The sequence below is a fragment of the Cygnus olor genome, chromosome 1 (assembly GCF_009769625.2).
Source record: "Cygnus olor isolate bCygOlo1 chromosome 1, bCygOlo1.pri.v2, whole genome shotgun sequence".
NCBI classification, from domain to species: Eukaryota; Metazoa; Chordata; class Aves; order Anseriformes; family Anatidae; genus Cygnus; species Cygnus olor.
In genome coordinates, this window is record NC_049169.1 from 59209003 (window position 1) to 59232514 (window position 23512).

The 23512-nt window shown below is 37.9% G+C and overlaps 1 long non-coding RNA gene across 1 annotated transcript in view; it reads left to right on the forward strand.

Annotated features, from left to right (window-relative positions):
* LOC121078131 overlaps positions 1-20998 on the forward strand; it is a 71356-nt gene extending 50358 nt beyond the window's left edge. Inside the window, exons 2-3 of the long non-coding RNA XR_005824466.1 lie at positions 15683-15783; positions 20898-20998. This is a non-coding gene — a long non-coding RNA (uncharacterized LOC121078131). The remainder of the gene's footprint in view (positions 1-15682; positions 15784-20897) is intronic.
* The last annotated feature ends 2514 nt before the right edge of the window (positions 20999-23512 follow it).

Sequence of the window (23512 nt, forward strand, 5' to 3'; positions counted from 1 at the left end):
GTATTCTCTGTGGCACCAAAGCTGTTGGATGCAAGCTGTATCAAACTACTGTTCATTCTGTAGGGCTTTTTGGTAGTCATGTCTTTTCAGTTTAGTGCGAAAAGTGACATTTTAGCTTGTTTTCTGGCTACAGGAAAAAATAAATATTAGGGGATATACAGTAGGAAGTTCTTACTTGTGGTGTTAGGTGGGAGGTCCTAAAACAAGTTTCAGCTCAATACAGTTGTAACAGAGAATTAAACTCCATTTGGTGCACAGGCCTTGATAAACTGGGCTTCTAATATTCCTGACAAAAGTAGTGGACATACTGATTTTAGCAGAAATTGTAGTAATGATTTTTTTTTTTTTAGCTGCCATCTTCCAATTGTAATCTCAGACAAGAGCTCCAGATATCTCTGGAGAAGGCTTTGGCCAGGAATAATAGTTTTCTATCAGAATTTAAATAGCAATAATATCAAAGTGCCTGCTAGAAAGGAAAAAGAAAACTCCAAAACTTGTATGAAGATTTAAAAAGAAGTATTAGGAACTTACTTTTGCTATTGAAATTATACAGAGGAATACTGGATAAAACAGATCTATCAGATAGGATATGTGCAATAGTAGTTTTTAATATAATTGCATTTTTCTTTTTATGTTACAGCATGAAGAGAAAACAATGCTGAACTTTTTCTTAATATTTGAAAACTCCGTGTAATTTCAAATAGCAGAAATCAGAAAGAGAGTCTAACTTGAGTGCATCTATATGCAGTCATTAATGCCCAAGGTATATTAAATGTCTGCCTGCTTGCTCAGTTGGTAACAGCTATTGTTATCTTTGTTCACATTTAGGTAGTGTAAGAGGTAGCCAAAAAGGTCAGTAGGAATGATTTTTTTCCTTAGAAAATCCCAGTCTTTTTCTTCAGAGGAAGGGATTTTTTTGACAATATTTCATCTGATTTTTTAGAACAGCTAGAGGAAAAGAGGGAGGGTGATATGGTCTGTACTGAAACTGTCTCTAGTAAAAGACGTGTGGTTTTCTGAGAAATTAGTCTCAGGACCTGAGGACCGATTCAAAAAGACCTTCATAGTGTAGATTATCTGATTCATCTCTAGTACTTTAATACACAGGGCAGTTGTCTGAATGAGATACATAGTATAGTTTGATTTAGATGGTCCAAAGAAATAAAATGATCTCTTGAGCATCGTAGGTAATTAGCACACACAGCAGCTTTTTTTTTCCCTGTCACAAGTCATAGAATCATGTAATTTTTTATGTTGGAAGGGACCCTTAAAGATCATCTAGTCCATGGCCATCTTTCACTAGGTCTGATTGCTCAAAGCCCCATCCAACCTGGCCTTGAACTCTTCCAGTGATGCGACATCCACAACTTCTCCGTGTAACCTGTTAACAGTGTTGTGCCACCTTTGATCGGTAATTAAAAGCATGAAGGAAGGTTACATTGTGGACTGGAAGAGAAAGAGGACACACAGAGGGCAGGGAAGAAATCTGTTAGTTGTCGGGCTTTGGCAGCAAGTAGAAAGGAGCAAGGGATCTGAGCAACCTGATTACCTTTCAGCTTGACGAATGTGGCAGTATCAGGTGTGCTGAGCAGTAGCCATGAGCATTGCTGAGCTAGTGGCAGTGCTTTGGGTGCCAGAAGTCCAGCTGCGACCACAGCTAAGTCTCCATGTGTGTGCAGTTTGAAACTGTACTAATTGAATTTGAACTGTGACTCACTGCCTTTCAGCTGCAGACGTGATATATATATTTCCAAGGGCAAGATCATATATTTCACAGTAGTTTTCCTTTAAATGAAATAGGCTTCCTGTGGGGAATCTTCACTGGTTCTGGTGAGGTATTTTTTCTTTTAGATTATGCTTCTTTCATGGATAAAACCTGGAAAAAAAATGCAACTGTTGCTGATGGTAAGGTCATGAAAACCTTAATATTAAATTGAATGAGAGACAATCTGAATACAAGGCTTTTTGGAGATGGGAGTTCTTGGTGACCAATATCAGCTGTTTCTTTTTGTATGCCTATTTCTGCAATTCTCCTGGAGACTGCAGAATTTCTTAGAAGAAATCAAGAAGTCACTCAGTTCTTGCCTCACCTTGCCTCACCTTGCCTCTCTTCTCTCCTTGTCACTGTACAGTGAATACCTTTGAACGTTGCAGTAAGCAACGTGACTGTCATCTGTCATTCATAGCTGCTGTCTTCCCTGCTTGCACCACCTTACTTGTGACCTCTTCAACTTCTCTGATTTTGAGAACATTTGCCTTTTTGTGACAGCTATTAACCTTGCTTGCCAACAGAGTCCTGAGGAGGCACAGGAAATGCTGATGGTGCTCCTGCAGTGTAGCTTGCCTGTCCTTGGAAAGTGTCCGGAGCTGTCCTCCAACAGTGGGACAGGACTGCACAAGCCTTAGCCAGGGGTTTGGTTACTGTACTCATCAACCCTTGGCTGTGTGCTTTTCACACCCCTCATCTGGTAAAACTTTGCGTGTGTACCTGGCCTTGCTATCTTTTGGGCCTAGGTCATGAGGGGTATTATTTGGGACTAGAATGAGGAGAGTGTTCATGATTCCTTGTTCTCTAAAGCAAATAGAAAGAAATTTATTGTGAGGACGGTGGGGCAATTTCCTTAGCAAATCCAAAGGTTTGGTAGATGATTGAGTGAAATAACTGGGTTTCCCCAAAAGGATGTTTTTACCCACCCTTTATACTTGGAACCTCCTCCCAGCCATCACAAGGCTTTTCTGAGGACTCCAGGTCAAATAGCAAATATCAACTGGCTCCTGGGAGCCTCATGTCTGAGTAGGATTTTCCTTCCGCTCCTTGAAACACTGCCATCTGTGTAGCTTTTCCGTGCTTAATAAACACCTCAAAGCACCTTCAGCTTTTACAGTAGGGCCAAGAGGAGTGAGAATTTGTGACCCTCCAGATCCAGGTTGCTGGGAGCCTGATTTCCTGTAAGCAACCTTTCAAATGATAAAATGTATGTGTGAAAAGTTACAAGAGCTTTCTATTGTCTCACAGCACAGTTTAAATATTAAAGAGTGTTTTCCTAATCACCACCAGTGTTGCATGGAAACATGCAAAATGTTGGAAATGTGAAAATCAAGGCACAGTCTTTTTGCTGTTAGAAGTTCCGCAGATCCTGAAATATGATTTTAGATAATCATTTTGATTAGTGACACTTGAAAGAGGACAAAGATGTATTTGTTCTCGTAATGATAGATAGTAAGTGGGTTGTTGTGCATTGGTCAGGTGTACACTCCTGAGATCAGAGGATACGGGCTTTTTTAGAGAGGAAACCCCCTGATACTTGCTGCCTAAATGGTTCATTACAAATACATCGTCAGGTGAATTTAGCACATTTGCTCTCTAATCATTAATTAAAATGAATTGAATTTTTGAAGCTGTTTATTACCTGAAGCAGACTTAAGTTTGTTTCAGAAAGCTTCCACCTGTATTTTCTATGAACCGTTACTTGTGATGTATAGCTAGTCTTTATTCATGGAGCATAATTGCTTTTCTAAGACATGTGAGATTGCCTCTTTCCCTTGATTTGGGGACCAGGTCTTCCTAAACAAAACAGTAATGAACTGAAATTAAAGATTGTTCTTGGGTACAAGTTCACACATGAATATCAGAGAATGGAGGATGCTGGAAAATCACTGTCTATCTTAAAATTATACAAATATATATGAAAAGCATATAATTGTTGCAAAGATTTTATTTTTTTTTATTTTTTTTTTAAAGAAAGGACAAATTCACTGCAACTCTTCCTTTCATAGGGACACACCAACAGAAAATTTGACTCAGCATTTTTCAATTATCCACAGAATGATATCAAACACTGGGAAATTTAAATCTCAATTTTACTTTAAGAAAAAGAAAACAGACAAAATCTAACCACATTTGTCATGAGAAGTCTTTATACTTGATGTTGTATTTTCAGTTTGTTCCATTTATGGTGCTGTTGGTGATGTCTGTACACATTTATCATCACAAAATCTTTTTTCATGCATATCACTTAGCAAAAATAATGTTAAAACTGAAGTTTTTCTGCCAGGTGTCAGTGCTAGGATAATTTTTTTTGGAAAAATTTGGCAGATGTTATTTACCAATTTATGTCAATAGAAATAGATGTAAGAGGATATTTTCTTTTTCTTACAGAGAAAAAATGTATATAATCATGAGAATAAATAGAAAAAAAAAAGGAAAAGTGTTTGTGTTTATAGTTTTCAGCTGGAATGTGGTGAGGAGGAAGACATGGTACCTTATACAGGATGTGAATTTAGATTCATTCTTAGGTCCTGAAAAGAAGAATTTGCACATGTGCAACGTAGCTGTGTTACAAATCTGAGTTTGGCATCTCAGGTTTCCTAAGATGCCACCAGCCCTGAGCCTGCACAGGTTTCATGTATCCTGAGATGACTGTATTTGTAGCATCCCCATTCCATGATCTCAAAGGCTGAATGTATCTCATCTCCTCTTTTGCCTCTGGCTGCAGCAGCCTGCTCTCATACTTGGCATCAGAGCCCAACAAGGGGACAATAGGTCCCTTATTCTCTGAACACCCTGGCTGTTGAGACTCATGAACCATAGAGGGGAAGAAGTCACCCAAAGGAAATGCAGAGGGTGAGGAACATGGTGTTGTGGGGGATGGAAGAAGAATATCAGAGCGGTTGGAAGAGGAAAACCAGAATAATGACATAGCTTGAATTGCCAAACAGTGCTGGGGGGGAAGTTTTGTACTTTGACCTCTTCCAAGGCATTTTTTCTGAAGCTGGGTTAGTCACATATGTTTGAATTATACAGGAGGACAGTAATTTTGTTACGATCATTTTCACCCCTGTTTTGAATGGCCTACTTTGAGACTGGTTTAGCAAAAAGCTTAAAAATCACAACTGCTGTTGAAAATAGTTAATTCTGAAAGAGGCACTGATAGAGTACTACTGTGACTCCCGTTACTCATTAGCAATAGATAATCACTCACATAAAGTCATAAAAACATGAAAAAATGATTTCTGAATTCAGATGTTAAGGATGTGCAGTAGCAAGGATTAGTCTATGAGGCTTTCAACTCAACATATTCATAGAAACGTTTCTTGCCAGATGAACACTGAGGCATTTGTTGTTTGTTGTAATCCAGTATACGAGTGTGAAGTAAAGAAACTGAGCAGATGAAATTAGATTTTTTATTTTTTTATTTTTTATTTTTATATCTTTAAAAACTGACCAGGGCTTGCTACAGGACAAGTTTTCAGTGCTGTCTCTGGGATGAAATCATTTGTCAAGAAGGCTAAATAATATTTTATACCTGAAAAATGACCTTGGAAACTCTTGAAAACATTGAGTTTTAATTAATATTCTAGGAATAGCTTGCTTTGATTTGAGAGCACAACAAATAAAATTAAAAAAAAAAAAAAGAAGAAACTTGGTAGAAGTTTTGAGTAATTTAAGTTACTTTTTTAATGGGAGGGAAGATAATGGGAAATAGCTTGTTACATCTGTTATTTCTTACTCTTGTAGAAATAGGCTACTATTAGAAATCTTGATTTCAAATTTAGATGTGAATTTGAACTTCTTGAGTAAATAATTCAATTTTTCATGGTCTTCCCGCGTTTTATGGCCGATGTCATTTTATGTTGACTAAAAGAGAATACCACAGGCCACGTTCTCAGCAGCTGAGCATTGGCTCATTGACTTGGGAGGTACAGAAGTTACACCACATTAGAGGCCAGTTCTGCATCTTAGCAGACAGAAAGATGTAACAAAGTTCAGCTCCAGATTCAAGGATTTTTCAAAATGTAAGGATCCATTCAGTTGCATTACACTGTTTCTTATTGTTGTCTTGCCGGGAGATTGGAAGAGCAAGAAGGGAGAAGCTGGCTAATAAACAACATATGCAAGACCATCACTGACCTAAATCAGAAGTACAAAATGTGGAAACAGAGCTGACTTCTTGTCCCCAGTGATGTTACTGGAAGCTTTGTCACTAACTTCAGCGGAGTGGAAATTTCAGGCTATTTCCTTTCTGAAGTAGCTCATAATGGAATGCTTTGCTGCAAATGCAGATGCAAATTAATACACTTAAATTCATGACTAGTTACGCTGAACTGAGACTCTTTCAGGCTTGGTGCGTATATTCCTATGCATTGCTCCATTGAAGTATCAGAAACAAGCCAAAAATTTGATGAATAGACAAATTAGAGTAATAACAACAATAACAACTTGTTTTATATAAACAAATGGTTTTAGAAAAATCTTTTATTTCACAGATGATTTACTTTCGGAATTAAATTTCTGTAAATTAGATCTGAAAGCTTTTTTAAAATGGTAACTGGCTTTCACGTAAGCATAAAGAGAACACGGACAAAAAGAGGTTTCAGTAGGTGAGATAATTTGCGTGCAAGGAAAGGTATTTTTTCAATTTTACATCTTTTTCCTTTAAAACATTTGGTAATGACATAATTTGGTAAAATCCATTTCAGTACCTAAGATGCATCCATTCTCTCTAGCTGTGAAACATTCAGTGATTTCCAGGAAATGTTGTGACAGTTGGAACAAGACAGATGGAAAAGTCGTAGGAAAATTATGACTATTTCTATCAAGGTTTCTGTTGTTTTTTCCTTTGTTTGTCATCTTATATCTCTCTTGTCTTTTCTGCACTTTGGATGCCTGTTGCTAAGTAGTGTTGTATTTAGACTAAAATTCCATTTATCCACTTGTACTGCTGTTTTTTTTTTTTTTTTTTTTTTTTTTAATCTCCATTTCTTTATGAGATTACATCAGTATTGTGTGTTGTCCTCCCCCACAACCCCATAATTCCACAGTTTAAAGATGTGCTCTTTTAGATTTTTTGTGTGTGACTTTAACAATGTTCTGTTCACGTTTCCTTGGATAGACCCAACAATTGCTTGTTGACCCATTTTAACCCCTTTTGAGCATCATCTTCAAAGTGTAACTGTCCTTGACAATGAAAGAGACCTTCCTATTGTCTGGTCCTTCCAGGCAATCTTTAGCATTGAGTTAAATGGCTTTCAGATGGAGGAGTTGGCTGGAAGGAAGGAGACAAAGTGGCCTGTTGTTTCTGAGTGACTTTGCCAGAGTTTCCCTTTTTTCTTTTAGAATGGTGCATTTCTATAGAAGATGACAGACGTTTTGACAGGTGCAATATGCTTTGAACTGTTGTGTCAGATAATTCTTTTGTCTTGGTTTTTCCCAGCAGAGTAGTACGTCTCCTTAGGATGCTGATATGCATATTGTTTGCTTTTCATTTAGTGTGGTGAAGCCTTCCATCCTCCTTTTCTCTCTCCCTCTCTCACTTTTTTAATGGCTCTTTGCATATATGTAGCTAACCCAGATGGGAAGGCGGAGTGACCATGACTTAAACCTCTCTCTCCAACCTTTTGATCGTGATAACTGACAGTTATAACTCAGGAAATGACAGTAGTAATAGAGAAAGAGCTGGCAAAGACATACAAAAGCATGACCTCAAATGTTATAATCTCATCTCTGGCTGCAATGAACTATGTTTGTATAAAAAAGACAGTTTTGAGACTGTTACTTCAGAACAGGAAGGATTTAGCTTTGCTAACTTACAGATTGGCCTAGGTAAAAACAGTCTGCGGTCCCATCACAATCAAAGCTGGGTTTAGAGGAAAAGAAATCCAAGCTAAAGTTTTAAAAATTAAAAAAATATTTTATTTTATACTCCCAAAGTCACTATGGACAGTATTTGTCAGTCAGGTAACTTAATTTTTTTGGAGTGTGTAGACTATGTTCTACATTTGTGGTCAATGTTTTTGCAGTGTCAGTAATAAGGGGTTTTAGGGCTGCTATGAATTACTGTATTATAAATAGGGCCACTGTTAAACTGGTCATGTGGAGAAGATATCGGGATTTGTGCATGATAGTATCTTCCTAATTGTCTCTCCGCCTGTCTGTTTGGGACTTAAATGGACTTTTCTACTATTACTTTTGATGTTTTCTTTTTACTTTTAGAGTTAACACCTCTTCTTTTGGTTGCCTGGGTATGACTCTCATTCATTGTGTCATGAATGACATCCGTGTTACTGAAAGACAACCTGACCCTGAAAAATTGAAAACAAGATCTCTTTTTTGCAGTTGCTTCACATGGCATAAGCTCAATGGGGAAGAGAGATTTAAAGGCTGTCAATCAAATGGAGGAACGGATGACATAATTTACTGTAACAGGGAGAGGTGGCTTGGAAAGCTTTGTTTTACAAATCTTTCCAGAACATCTGAGAATTTGATTTAATACCTCATGATGTGTTTAAAATATTTAGACCAAGATTTTTAAAAACTGGGGACTCACATTTAAATCTCTGTAAATGATAGTTGGGTGACCTGGTAGCCTGATTTCTAAAAAATGGTAAAAATGAATGAACTTTTGTGGTTTTCATGGCCACCTCCTCTGAGGAATGCTTCAGAACATCTTATTCTAGTGTTTCAGCCTGCTTAACAATTTTAAAATTCTATGTGTTATAATGGTATATAGTGAGTAATCTTGCATTTTTAAAAAATGTACCTTTCCTGAAATAATGAAATTTATGGGAAGCTTTTGACTGGTGATTATGATACTCTAAACAGTAAATGGCTATATTTATTTGTTTTCTAGAACATACTGCAGTGCAGCAAAGTGTTCTGCAGAAGAGCTTAAGCATGTAAGATCAATAGGACTGAAATACATGGCTAAAATATTGTCTGAAGTGCTGACTGCTGCCATAGAAGGATTCTAATAAACCTTATACTTGAGCGTTAAAAGTGCTTCTTTGGCATCATTGAATTTTTCTGTCTCTTCAGTTATTTTTTCAAGTAACGCCAGTTTAAATTTTAACTCTTGCTTTTGTAAGTCAGTCATTTAAACAAGATACAAAATCTTTCAATTTTAGTAGCTGTTCTTCTTAGCTGAAAACACAGTATTTTTGCCCTCCATGTTCTGTACTCACCTGCTGCCACTAGTCTTTGGTTGCAGATTTATCTTGTAGACTGATATCTAGCTGAAACACAGCAGAACAAAATATTATTTGCAACACTGGAAAATTCAAAACATATTCATGTAGTTTTACATTGTAGGCAGCTGAAAACACATTACGGTGAAGACTGTTGGGCAGTCTTTCCAAGAGGCCTACTTACTGACACTGTCTCTAATTAGTATCTGTCATGGAAAGCTCTCATGTTAAGAGATTTGACATCTTTCAGTGAAGAACCAAATGGAACTGATGTTAAATTGCTTCAGACTCTTGCAAAACAGAGTACTAACTGAAGCTAGGAGAATTTTGTCAAAGGACCCACAAGGCAAGACTTTCTTGGAATGATGTGCATCACATTTGGTTTTATGGTTTCCCTTTCACTGTTCAAGGACATTGCATAGCTGAATAGGTTGAAGGGTAACCCACGCTTTTTCACAGGAGTCCAGCGTAAGCATGGCAGAGTCCTTGTTATGGTCATCAGTGAGCTGGTTATTTATCACTTGATTGGTATCTAAAATTTCTATAGGGTTCTCTTTAATAAAATAAAGGTGGTTGCTCTTTTGATCAGTTCTAGTAGGAAAATATGCAGAGTTCTCACAGGCTGCTGACGTCTCAAAATATGCTCACTGTAACAATTCAGAGGCTGTAGAAACTTCATGGTTGTCAAGTGTTCTGCTTGCCCTTGCCATATAAACTTCATGGTTGTCACAGGAGATAGAGAGCTGTACCTCCTGCTCCAAAAGCATAGGCTCCCACTGTCAGGATTGGTATCGTGTTGCCAGCATGGGGAGACTATGCAAATTGGATAATGTAATGCTGCTCATATGGGAGCTGTCTGGGCTAATTCCCTTGTTAATCCTGTGAGCAAATGAACAAGCTACTCATAGGCTCCAAGGCTTGTTGAGGCCAAGCCACGTACTCCCGCCTCAAGAAGAGCTGCGCCCACTCTCCAGGTAATCTGTCTCCTGAGTGCTCAGTAAATGCCACACCTGCCACCTGATTTCCCATTGCCATTGATGTGCCGAGTATGCAATAACCTGTAAGGAATCCACTGATGAAAAATCAATTAAAATCAACTGGGATTTTTTCCATCAATTTGGCAAAATTTGGATCACACTGTTAACAAGAAAGCCACACTGAACACATCCTTTCCCATGGAATCATTTCACCTGTCTGGCAGAATAACAGGCTTTTTTAGAGTGACAGCATATGGGAAATCCCACTTTTTTTTCCACAGTTGGTGTTCAAGAGTCATTTCAGGCTCCACAGGACAGGAAAAGGACCACTACTAAGTCTTTCTTTGGTAGAAGTAATATGTTGGCTCCAGAGAACTGAGTTAAGGAAGAGGCAACGTCAGTGTCATTGCTGATAGTTGCCTACTGAACAAAATCTTCGACTTTTTATCTTTCTGAAACTTCGAATGCCATCACATGAATGTACTTTTGCTTTTACATAAACTTTGACCTACTGCGACAGTTTTCTATATTTTTCTGTTCTTAGACCCCACAAATGAGATAGCAGCTTGAGCATCCAAATGTAGTGGTTCACAAGAGGCCTTCAATAATCTTGGAGGACTTCTTCCACCCACTGGCTCCTCTTTGTCCCAAAATAAATATCTTATCTGACAAAACAGAGCCATATCTCTTACGTAATTTTTCCTGCTTGTTCCTTCTCATGCCTACCATAATACTTTTGCAGAGAGCATAGCTTTTTATGAGTGTGCTCTTTACCAAGGTTTAAAATCAAAAAGGAAAATTTAAAATGAAGTTTCTAAGCTCACATTTAGACTGAGTTTACTCGGTCAAGTTTCTACTGTGTTTTAAAGCATGTTATCAAGCTACAAAATTAATGGTAGACCATAAAATCTCCATGAAAAGGCATGAAAAGTGCTAGTCCAAAATCACTATATTTAGTAGAGGACAAACTACATCTCTATGTGACTAGATTCAAGCAAAAGGATGGACCCATGATTTTCCATCTCTGTTATTATGTCCATCAACATAAAATTCTCTCATGAATTATCTCAGTTCAGTACTGAATTGATGCTAATGAGATAATGTTAAACTGTTAAGATGTTCTCTAGCCTTGTATCCAAATATGCCAGTCAAAAGTTAGTCCCTTTTTCTAGAAAAGCTTAGTCTCAGATGTTGTATTTATTTTGCAGTGTTTTCCTTGTCATCTTTAAAATGTTTAATCAGATTGAAAGTGTAAATGATCAGCAGTACAATCTTATGTTACATAGCTATAAAAAAGTTTGTCTATGCATTGACATATATTGCCCATGTGGTAAAGAAAATACTGAGAATTAATTGCCTCTGATCTCTTCTCTGTATCATAATGATGATGTTCAGTCATTAAGATTTTTAATTTATGGCTGTTTTTCTCATGTAAGAATGAACTAAAAGAAATGATGAACAGAACCTAAACAAAGTTCTCCTCATTACTTTGAATTCTACTGAAATATTTTCTGAAAGAATTAGGTGATTTCTTAAATGGTTCTGAACAACCTTAGACTTTTTATTTGGGCTGACTGAAAATTTCCTGTTCATGTATTTTCCTTTAAATGATTTTTGATTTCAGGAAACCAATATGTTTCCCAGAATCATACTGATTTTATTACTATTTTAAAAAATCCCAAGCGATTTTTTATAAGTTTAAATTATTTTGTTCCAGGTTTCACTGTTCATCTTTTATTTTATAATTTGTGTTACGATACAAGACAGAAAACAAATTGGAAGGATGAAATATCACTGTGGAACATTTGATAATGTCAAAACAAAATCCATCATTGTATGGATTTCTCTGCAATATATATATATTTTTTAATATACTGATTATTTGGGAAATATCAACATAACTTATTGTAAGTCACAAGAATACTAGACACTGCCTGTCACTTGTCCTGTATGTTTTCCTTTTCAGGTTTCTCAGACATGAACATAGTACAGAAAATCAATAAACAAGCAGTAGTTGCTTTCTCTTTGTCTCGCTGAGATTAGTCAATGTATATGTTGCTGGGTCAGGATTTCTTGCTCTTCTTGCTTGGCTGAGAAATGAAGTCAGTCACTTGGCTGGGGTTTGATCTTCCTGCTGGTAGTCTTGAGGGTGACCGCTATTGTCAGCAAGGTGACTGATAGGCAAATTAAAGGAATTAAGTTATTACTCTTTAACTGGGATTTATATTGAAAATATCATTCACTTCAATGAATGCTGGTCCAGATCACCTGATCCTGGAGCATAACTTTAGCTGGAATACATTTGCTGATGTTGACCCTAGAGAAAAGGATCACAAAAGTAATCTCTATACTATGTTGCAAGAGGAATATTACAATTATTTTCCTAAGAGAATAAAAACAAAATAATTTGAAGGTTTCTTTTTATTTCTCCTTATATTAAAAACCTACCAGAGAAATATACAGTGAAACATAAACAATTCTTGGACTCTCTTTCTTCCCTGTTTCCTGCTTTGAATCAACATTTAGCAACACTGGGAGTCAAGCACAACTGATGCAGTTACTTTGCATAGTCTACATGACTACACATGCAGGAAAGCCCTGGAGAATCTGGATACTGTACACACTATTTAACCCCTGGCTTGCTGAAAATTAAATTTTGTGGCATATTTCCCTGCTCTTCCTCTTCTCAGAAGAAGTTCTTAGAAAACTTCTTTCTCTGTTAGTAAGCCAGTATATCAGTGATATATCTTCACAATTCATTCACAGCAAAATGTGTAAATCATTGCAAATTCCTTTTTATCCTTTAGGAAATTTTCAGTGTAACTAGTGACATTTTTTTCCCTGGCTGAACTGAGCTTTGAGCTTTGGTTATGTACACAGCAGTGAATGAGTGGCTGATACCAGACATTCTTTGCTGAAGCACTGGAACTGGGGAAAGATGTATCACAAAAAGCATAATTATAATGATTTGGGAATAAAGCAAAGTTTCATATGTTTCATGATTTAGAGAAAATATTGTTGGACCTTACCACTACCAACATCAACAGTAGGAAGACATTTACATAAATGGCACTTCAGTTCAGAGTGACTCTAATCTTCACCTGGACAATGATTAATGTATTGCCTGCAAATATGCTAAGTCCAACTATCTGCCAAGACAATTCTGTTGAGGATTTTCCTTTAGCTAAAGGAAAGAATGAGAAGTGGAAAGAGGTAGAGAGGTAAAGAAGATCAAACAGTGACAGTGGTCTGAGGTTGAAATTGGTTCCAGTACGTCATGAGCAGGTTATGCTGATTACCAAATACATGGAACAAACAGCTAAAAAGAGACTGAAGGGATGCAGCAACCAGACTACAGACTGCCTCCCCTGTGGTATTGCATTCAATGCTAGGCATCAGGTTATTACATTCACTTCAGATGTAGATAGAACAGCACACTTTTCTTTAGATTTTGCCAGAGCCTCACTCTTTCCTTAGGGAACTGTCTTTAAAATGCTTCATACTGGCTTGACATGTATTTTGAATTTTGCTGTCTTTGGTTTCCTATTACCAACAGTATGTGAGAAACCATACTAATCATGACACAGTCACACCTGCAAAGAGGAAAATTGCCTTAGTTAAGATAAACCGAGACACGGACAGAAACACTGATGTGTAACAATTAAAGCTAGTATGTCATCTACATTTGCTAATGAATAGTTTCAATATCAGAACTTACAGAAGGATGTACAACTTGAAAAATCATTGCCTAGATGGTGAACTATCTTCTTCTCTCCTGTCATTCCTTTGTCTTGGTGATATGATGAAGAGTTCTGGAAAAAATTCAGATGAGACTAAATAGCATACAGCTTTTCAGCATTCATTCTGGATGCCATGCACTTTTCTGGACATAATAGATGAGAGTATAGATCCTGTGCAAGCTTTAAAAATGTTTCTTCAATGGTTTTCATCTTGACAGCTTTAAGGTATCTTTCCTCTATTGAGATGAAGATTTCAGAAGATAAATTGTTTGACTTATGGCCCAGTTTCAAAATATAAAGATTACTACTGTAAGTTATTCTGGTGCAAAAAGAGGAATGACATTGATAATCAGTTTTTCAATTTAGTTTTAATTTTACTGATGGATGAATGTTGAAAACAGACCTAGCTGATTTTTGTGTGTGTCAGCAGTTCAGTAAAAGGCTGATGTGGGTTTCCTTGGTACCTACTGATCTGGTTATGATCGTGGTTGGATGCCTCATAGTGATATCTCTATTGATATTTTAGTTATATGGAGGAGAGGAAGGCAATAACAGATCTATATTTTCCATGGTTGGTAAAGCTAAAGGTTTACCAGGTTGGTAAACGTAAATATTTTAGAACAGGTGGCTTGAACAGAGATTCTTACTGAACTGGCTATATAAGAGCAAGAGTAGTTTTTCCCTTGAATGACAGGGAAGAATGTTTCATAGTGTACTTACAGCATATTGAAGCCTGTTTAACTACCAGAGGCAGGTCTCTAGTAATATGTATAGACTAGTAATATGTATAGACTCATTCCAAGGCCAAGTTTTCCAGTCTTTTGTCTAAAGGCTATGCAGAAAGGCTCTGCAAAATGAGGTAAAGAACATAAACCCTTCAGCTCAGAAATGGTATCTTGGGCAGGTTGATCTTTTAGAATACCTATGACCTGGCCACCTAGGAAAGAACAAACCAAAACAGATGGGCTGCTTCAGCCTGCAAAGAGCATTCCTGTTCCTGGCAGAGTTTTGCTCCTGGGAAGCACAATGCCAGCAGAGCATCACTGCCTGACTTTTTGGCTATGACATGGCTTTGGCTGCCTCAGAAGTCAAAGATTTTAAAGTCTGAAAAGTTTGGAAACTTATGTTTTTCCCACATACTCTATTGTATGTACAAAGGAGAAATAAGATATATATTTGTTTTGCTTTAATTTGCTGGCATAGGAAAATGGGAAGTATGTGTGTGTAACCTGGCCCTTGACATCTATTGATACGATGGCTGCATGAACACATTTCTAATGTCAAACTATTAAGAACTCAGCTTTTATGAAGTATTCCTCTGATTTTTGGTCAACATGAATGACCAGCTTCCTGCTCAAGCTGTATTTTGTGCTGTATTTAACTCACATGTAGGCACCCAGTTATAAATTTGCTACAAGATTTATCTATATTTCTCACATAAGCTAATGTAAGTCACATGAAATTCTTTTCCAAGTTAGTTTACATCAGATCAAATTAGTGCAGAAGGAGCTAAAACAGTAAACAAGGAATCTGGGGACATTCTGGGCTCTCTGTCACTTCCAACTACACTGTTACTGAATGAGCCAGTTCACTCAGGGAGTAGCACTTGCCAAAGTGGGTAAGGATTTCGAAAGCTGAAGACCATACTTCTTTGCAATTATTTTTCTGTGTAATTTTATTTGAACTTGTTAGCTTCAAGATTACTTTCCTTCCAGAAAAGCAACTGGTATAATTATTACATAGTTTCATGGCTTGTAAGTCATAGGATGTTTTCCAAACCTGTTTTACTTTGCTTGTAATGACACAATGACAATGTTTTGTTTTAGATGTACTAAAAATTATAATGGGTAAAGAAAATTGAGCCAATCTGCTAATGGCAGATGAGAAGTTATTTTCTTCCTAGTTTCTTATTACTTTACTGCTTTAATTCCTGGCAGCATTGCATTAATGTTAAGCACTGGTCCCCAGCACCGAGTGGCAATTTATCATCTTTCTTGGCAGGCTTCCTGCTTCATCCTGCACCTGCCTCCTTGAAAGAAAACAAGACATCAGATACTTATTCAAATAATGCAATAGCTGATCAGCAGAGTATCTACACAATGGTAAGTTATCCATGATAAAAGGACAACTTTTTCATGCATTATATGTGACATATGTGTCCTTTCTCTTAAGATTTATGACATTCATGACGGTTAGTATTGTTACTATAATCAAATCTTTTACAGCCAAGCTGCAAAGGTTCAGCTTATTGTCAATAGATTTCTATATAAGAGTCAATCAAGCAATTTCATAAATGCTTTGAAACACCTGCACTCTTCTTGGAAGTGCAAGAAATAGCAATATCATAGTCTCATCTTTCAAGTCATAAGGCTACTATGTCTCAGTAATTCCCTATAGGGAAGCAAAGTGGAAGAGTCAAAACTGTATGTACATCTGTTACATACATGTGTGAGTGTGTATATTTATGTGTTCACACCCACCTATTTTGCGTGTATGTGAAGAATAGGTTGTAGCCTTAACCCAGTAATACAGAAGAAATCAAAGAATGGCTGTACCTATGACTCAGGGTGTGAGAGAATGGTTGGAATTGTTCATAAAAAGGATAATATGAAATCTTATTCACCAACATGAAAGGAAAGGTCATATGTTTTATTAGGAATTTGCATTTTACAAGCCTCACTGGAAGCAAAGTACATAACTGCTAGGAAGCAGGATGTCATGTGCCTGCTGGAATGGGAGGTGGGTCCATCCAGTTAAGGCATTAGCCTGTGATCTGGAAACCATTTTTTTGCAGAGCCATAGGTCCCCTGGGACTGGCTTTAAGTTTCTTCAAGCCCCATTCCCCATCTGTAATATGGCTAATCTTAGCCCTTCCTTATGCATTATCAATATGTGTAGTTACCAAAGACACATACAAGCATTGGTCAGCTTCTTATATTTGTTCCAAACTATTTGAAATATTAGAACAGTTCAGCTGCATATGATGACATGGTGATCAATAAAGCCATGGTCCTCTGAGGAATACTGTACAATCCATGATTATTATAAGAATCCATATCAACAACCCACCATGTTAGGAGCTGTATAAAAAATAGAAGAAAGGGTAATTCTTGCTTGAGAGCTGTCAACTCAAAGAGAAAAAAAAAAAAAAGTAGAAACATTCATCAGGAATGGAGCAATTAAGTGAAAAGTGACAGAAAAAGATCATATGTAGACAAGTGGTGCATATATAGAAGTTCTTGAGCTTTCAAAACATCTTACTAGAAATGCTAAGAAGGAAATGAGATAAAAATCTGACCTCAGGGAATTATCTCTTTGCCATAAATTTGCCCAAAGAGGAGAGAAAATGGAACCTGATGGACAAAGAGGTCATAGCTGTATGGAGGAGCTTAGAAATGACCTTGCATGTGGAAGAGATACCATGTAGAGCTGCTCAAATCATTACAACAAAATACTTCTTTTAGGTGCCCATCTCAAAGCAGGAGCTTAAACTTGGAAATCCCCATCCCAAGCAAATGCCCAAAGCTTGGGGAATGGCTCCTCTCCCTCTTTCTCATCAGAGCTCTTGTTGTGCATAAAATTTTTGAACATGGCTACAAAGAGGGACTACCATTGTGACAACAAAATATTTTAAGGCAAGATATTTATTTAAAGCTCATGTTGTGAAAGATTTTAGCTCAGAACTTTACATGTGCCTACTGAAATATCATCTACAAGAGTTGTTTGATCCAGAGACTAATTCTGGTGTCTGTCTCCTGAAATAATTTTTATACTGATATTTTGATTAGGAATTTGCATTTATTCATAACCCAGTCTTCAGCTGAGGTCCTGTTTTGTTTTCTGCTCATGCAAAGGGAAGAATTGCTAGTTCTCTGCAAAGCTAATTCTACAGCTATGACACAAAAGGTTTCTAATTTGTCCTGGGCTGCTGAGCATTATTTGATACCTCCTGGAAATGTGAAGGTCTGGTTCTGCATTTATCCCCAGGGTTAGGAGAGGGTGATGGTATACTTGGCAGGCTTCTTGGAAGATTTTCCCGTATTGTAGTGTTTTCAGTGGTGTTAACAGCTGTGCTGAAAGGCTGGTGGAGTGTTGTCTTGCTGTTGCAGAGCTTTGTTGGTCTATTGAATATGAGCCTTTTTATTGCTACTGTATTTGGAATAGTCAATTGGTTTTCATTATCCCAGGCTGGAAAGGTGAATTTTGCTGTATTCATGTGACCTTGATTTTTGACAGCAGCCACCCTTCCTGTCAGGAGTACAGAAAAGAGAGACTAAAGCGTACTAATCACAGTGGTACTGCTCTTACCTTATGAAATCACCCTTTAAAAAGAACCAGGGCCACATATCCGTGAACTCCTGGAAGCTGACAGACAGTACTGATACAATGCTTAAACAGCACTACCAGAGTCTGTAGGTGTCCTGGGTGGTGATAATTTATTTTTCTCCTGTTCTCCTGTTCTTGCTGTAGCACTGGTGGAGCTCAGTCATGATGGACAAGTCGGGTAGCAAAGGCTTTCTCCAGTATATCACCCCCACAGAAGGCAGTCCTTTGGTCCCCACAGCATGACCTAGGTCTGTGCTGCTGCTGTTCAGCTGCAACATGTGGTGGGCATCACCAAGCAGCAGGGGGTGACCTGGGGAATTGGTCCTAGCTGTTGGACCTCACAATTTAGAAGAGCAAAATGACTGGGAATGCTCATGATTTTTTTTTTTTTATTTTTTTATTTTTTTGTCATGCTGTATACGTGGCTCTTTTCTTTGATTTCTCAGGTTTCCTTACATGTTTGGATATCCCAATTTTCCTAATGAGCCCTCGTGCAACTGCTCGGTAAATACCAGCCTTAATGCTTGTGACTTAGAAGCTTCGTTCAGTAGCAACAAAAGCAGAACAAATGCATATGGCTTTGTGTATCTGGTTGCTTGGGCAAGTTGCCTTACTTAGCAAATGCAAAGATATTAAATTTCTATTCAGATGATTAAAAAAGAGCTTCTTCATGTTTTACCGCATGACCAGCTCTGTTTACGCTGCATTAGGTGTTTACTATAGGGATAGAAAAATGGCACCTTCTCCATCTCCCTCTCTTCTCCTTTGTAACAGATGTTTCTTCAGAAGGACTTGGCCATCACCTGTGTCTCCAACAGCATCTAACACACTTGCATTAAAAAAGTAAAAATTAAATGTATGCTTGTCTTTATTTTTTAAGATGTGATTTCAAAAGGTAACAGCTAGTGTCAGGTTTCTCAAACTGCTCTTTCTAGTTCTTGTTTTCAATTGAAACAGTGTGCCGTGTCAGCAAAACCCACAACGCACTGCCACACTCTCTTTTGTTTTGTGGTAGTTTGACACATAAAGCTTGCAGCTGCTCTTAAAGGACCCTGCAAATTAGCTGTATTAAAGATACAAAACATGAAGGGGTTCTTTTTCATGACGGTGGGAAGCTTTCTTAACTGCATATAATTCAGGGCTAAACCTCTACTACTATAATTAAAAAGATGGGTGAAATAAGAGCATGTTTTACATACAACAGGATGGCTAACACTGAGAAGATGGGATGAGATGGGATCAGAATTGGCCATGGAAGAGTTATAGGCTCAGTTCTTCCAGCAATTATCTTGACACATGAGCCATAGCTGTGTGCACTCTTTGAGCCTAAGAGACAGAGTCCTCTGCCTGCTGTCACTGCAGATGTTTGTGTTGTGTTGTGTCAGCTCACGCGCATGAGTGTCATCAGTGTGAGAGTCTTTGGGAAGAACTTGTTGGTGCTAAAAGCAATCTTACAACCCTTGGGTCACTCCAGCTTTACGGTGAAGTTACACAGGAGCTGTGTCACTGCAAGGTATATAAGCAGATACAATCTGTGCAGTGTACTGGATATGAGAGGCTGAAACAGAGCCCAGCAAGTAGCACTTGGAAAAGAAATTGTTTCTCTGCCAAATTTTGACTAAAACTGGGAAATGTTGTTTCTCTGTATACTTCTATTATACTCACTCCTGATCACTGGTGAGGCCTTGCCATATTATCCAGAAAGAAATGGTGAGGAGTGGTCCCTGTTATCAAGCTTTCACAGTCTACATGGCAATGACAAACAGCAGGGAACTACAGTTTTGTGATCACCATGAGGGTACACGATTTATCCAAAGTAATACACCAGATCTATATCAGAACCTGAAGAACGAGCCTCAAAGCTGATTATGTACCTGAGCTGCGTGCCTGATCTTCTGAACTTGAGAATAGTACCCTTTTTGTTAGAGGAGTGAATTTGGAGTTTGGGTTTTGCTGGGTCATCCAGCTGACAAACATAAGAAGTCTACATCAAAAGACAGGCACTGTGGATCTGCCATGTGGAAGAAGCCATTTCAGTTTGCAGATTTTCTTCCAGAAGAGAAACTTCAGGTTTCTGTGAGGTGCCAGGGGTGCCTGTGTGTATTGGCAGGGCCTTCCCAAGCGACCCACCAGCCATCCAGCAGCCTGACCCAGGAAAGACTGGCCTTGCAGAGGGGAGGTGTCTTACAGGAGTGAAATAGGGAGGTTGGCCACACCTCACCCGAAACTGAATTCAGTTTGGCATGGAAGGAAATGGATCTTGACGTCCTTTGGGAGGGGGGTGGTGAAGGAGAGCACTGTCTGCAGGCAATCTGGCAATATAGAGGCAGTTCAAGTGCAGAGTTTTTTTGTGGGATGGTTTGCTCGTCCTCTCCTCTCAGATGACCTTTGTTTTTATCTTTTTGGGGTGGGGGTTACTGTTTTTATCTGAGGAGAAAAAAAAGACCCCAGAAGATGAGCCAGGCAGGATCTTTCTATTGGAATGCATATTTATTTATTTATTTATTTTAATCAGAAAATGCATCTTTCTACACTAAGTTTTCTATGAGGAAAACTGACCCTGATTTAAGTCAGTTCTGTCCAAACTGTGTTTCAAAGGCCATCATACTCCGTAGATGAGATTACAATAGTCCTGGGGAAGTGAGGCAAGAACCAGAGGAGGGGAAGCAACCTGGAGGTAAGTTTCCAGAGGAGAAAAGGCAAACCCAGAGTGTGGTTGATTGTTTCCACCTCAAGAATTTCCTACTGTAACCAGTCTTTGCACTTAGATCTGAACCTGACTAAAACATACAGTGAGAAGAACTTCCTATACTTCAAAAAGGAAAAGAGACATAGGTTCCTCAAAACTTACCAAGGACTTGACTATTGCTGATCTGTTTTTTTCCTGCAGGTGTTGAGATTTCATCACACTGGAGGGCAGTAAGGCTCAGCTTCAAGCAGATAAGGTGTTTTGTGTTGGTGGAAAGACAGGCGAGCATGCAAATAAGTGGAAAGTGGGCTTAAGGTAAGTGTCCTTTGAATAATTCCATATCAATGTGAAAGTTTTGATACATATTATGGATTTTGAGTGGAAATGAAGAATGTGGAAAATGCATTAATACATTGTGCATTGCTTTTAGAAACTCCCTCCAGCCCCAGCATTAAAGCCTAAGGAGGATTGAAGGCCTCATGCTGTATTTCTTCAGAATGTTTAAAAATGTTAAAGACCCATAGTAGATCTAAACAAATAAATAAACAAAGTATGAGAATTATTTTTTCCTATCCTGCTTCTGTTTTCCTGGAGAAGGTATTTTGTCATTTCAGTTACTTTATGAGTGGGACCTATAATGTAGATAAATATTTACTGCTCTGGTCTTTTATTGGAAGCCAGAGAACTTGAGGGGTTTAGTTCCTCAGGCTCCCAGCAACCTCTCACTTTAAAGGGTGTGAAACATTTTGTCTGTCATCAGGAGTGCATAAAGGAGTTTGTTAACTTGTAGTAAGAGATTTTTGTCAACCTGACATGTTTAATTTGGTTCCATCATGTAAATTATGCTAACCATACAGTGTTCAATTGGATAATGCCTACCTGATGTCTGTTTCATGAGTAGAACTTCCAAGTACTGAGCAAAGCCAAAGTGGTCTTATAAAGGAAGTTACATTTGCAAGGGAATGATGAAAAATGACAGTTCCCTCTTAAGATCTCAGCAAAACTTCTCTGCTGGTAACACAAATGGCATGAACCAAGAGGATACAGGAGGAATATACATATCTGGGCAGAACCCCAAGGGACTGACATTGTATATATGCTGCATAAGGAAAATAGTGGGATCTAGGGATATGGTATCTTCCACACAGAGGTCTAAGTGTATGGTATCTTCCACACAGAGGTCTAAGTGTAGACTGAATAAAATCTGTTTCAGGGACTGGCAGCCAGGCCCTGCTGGCCTAGAAGGCACTGGAGATCTGGAACTAGAAGAAACTGGGTTAAACTGTAGATAGGGCCAGATCCTCTAACTCATCAGAGCTCCAATGAATGTGTCAAGTGACCTATTATTGTTAAGGAAGCTGAGGAGAGCTTGTGACTTAGTCTGACCATGATGTGCATATCAGGTGAAAGTCAATGATGTGAGATCCACATGTTTGATTTGGACCCTGAAAATAACCACTACTTTTTTTCCACAGAGATCAGAGAGGACCCTGCCTCCCTGTCCCCAAAAGACCTGAAAATCAGTATTTAAAGCTCAAGCAATCCCAGAAAGCATCATTTCAGTTTTATGGTGGGATACAAAAATTGCAAATGCTAGCTGCTTTTTCTGTCTAGGTGAAGTTAGTGATGTTTCTCTGTTTCTCAATGATACAACCGCAGAAGGGATGAGCAATATGCAGGCTTAGCCTCATCTGAAAGTGACACAAATAACCAGAAGTTTTTCCTTTGTCTGCAGTGGCCTTTTATCTGTACATTTGTACTATATGGCAAATGATATACAAATTAAATGATTCATACAAATGAATACATAATTAAAAGTTTAGATGGTCTTTGGTACGTTAATAGTTTAAGTGACAATGTAAATTGTGAGCCAGATATTCAACTGGAATGTCAACACTTGAACCATTTGCAAATCTGAAAATATTTGATGAAAGTACTTGTGACTAGCTTTGAATAATTTATAGGTTCAATACTTTCACAGTCTGTCCACAATGATTCACTTAGAGATAAAGGTGAAATTCATCAAAAATGTTTCTAGCTGCAAATTATTCTTTCAGCAACTCTTAATGAGGCCAGCCACTGTTTAGTACTTTTATTTAATAAATGAAAAAATGTAGGAGCCCTCCGGTGGTCAAAATAAACCTCTCCAGCTAACTCATATTCCCCTTAATGCTAAGCAATTTAGCTGACAAATGCTTTATTCCGGTTAGTATATTAGTTGCAAGCTATTTTAAAGATTTTTTTATTAACACTTCTGTCGTCCTGCAACTATGGCTGAGACAACTGTTTTTCTTTTAGGACTACAGCTAAGACAACTGAAAATTTCCACATTAAAATCAAGAAAAGCTATCAACACTAAAAACAAATAAATTAAGCAAAAGGCATAGGTAGGAAAGAGAAGCTCCTGAGTTCCCAGTGTTGTGTGCACATTTTACCTGAGCACAAATATAGTCTGAAACAATCAGTGCAAGCTCCTGGTGACTCTCCATAGGCACGTATCTCCCAGTGTAGTGAGGTCCTCTTCTGTTCTTGGAGACCTCATGTGTTTCATGATGCAGTAAACTACAGATAATATTACTTTGGCATTTATTTGATGCCACAGCAAAAGACTGTTTGTGGGGCAATGTGACTGTGAACTGGGTCTCTGGTTGAGCTTGTTCTCTGGGAATAAGGACAGTTTTTTGGTAAGTACTTAAGAACACATTTTCACACTTTCTTCTCTATTACTGAGGTGTTTTATAAGCTGTAAAGAGAGAAGAACAAGAACTCTTGGCTGTAAAAAGAGTCTTAGTAAAAATTAGTTTTGTACTCACATT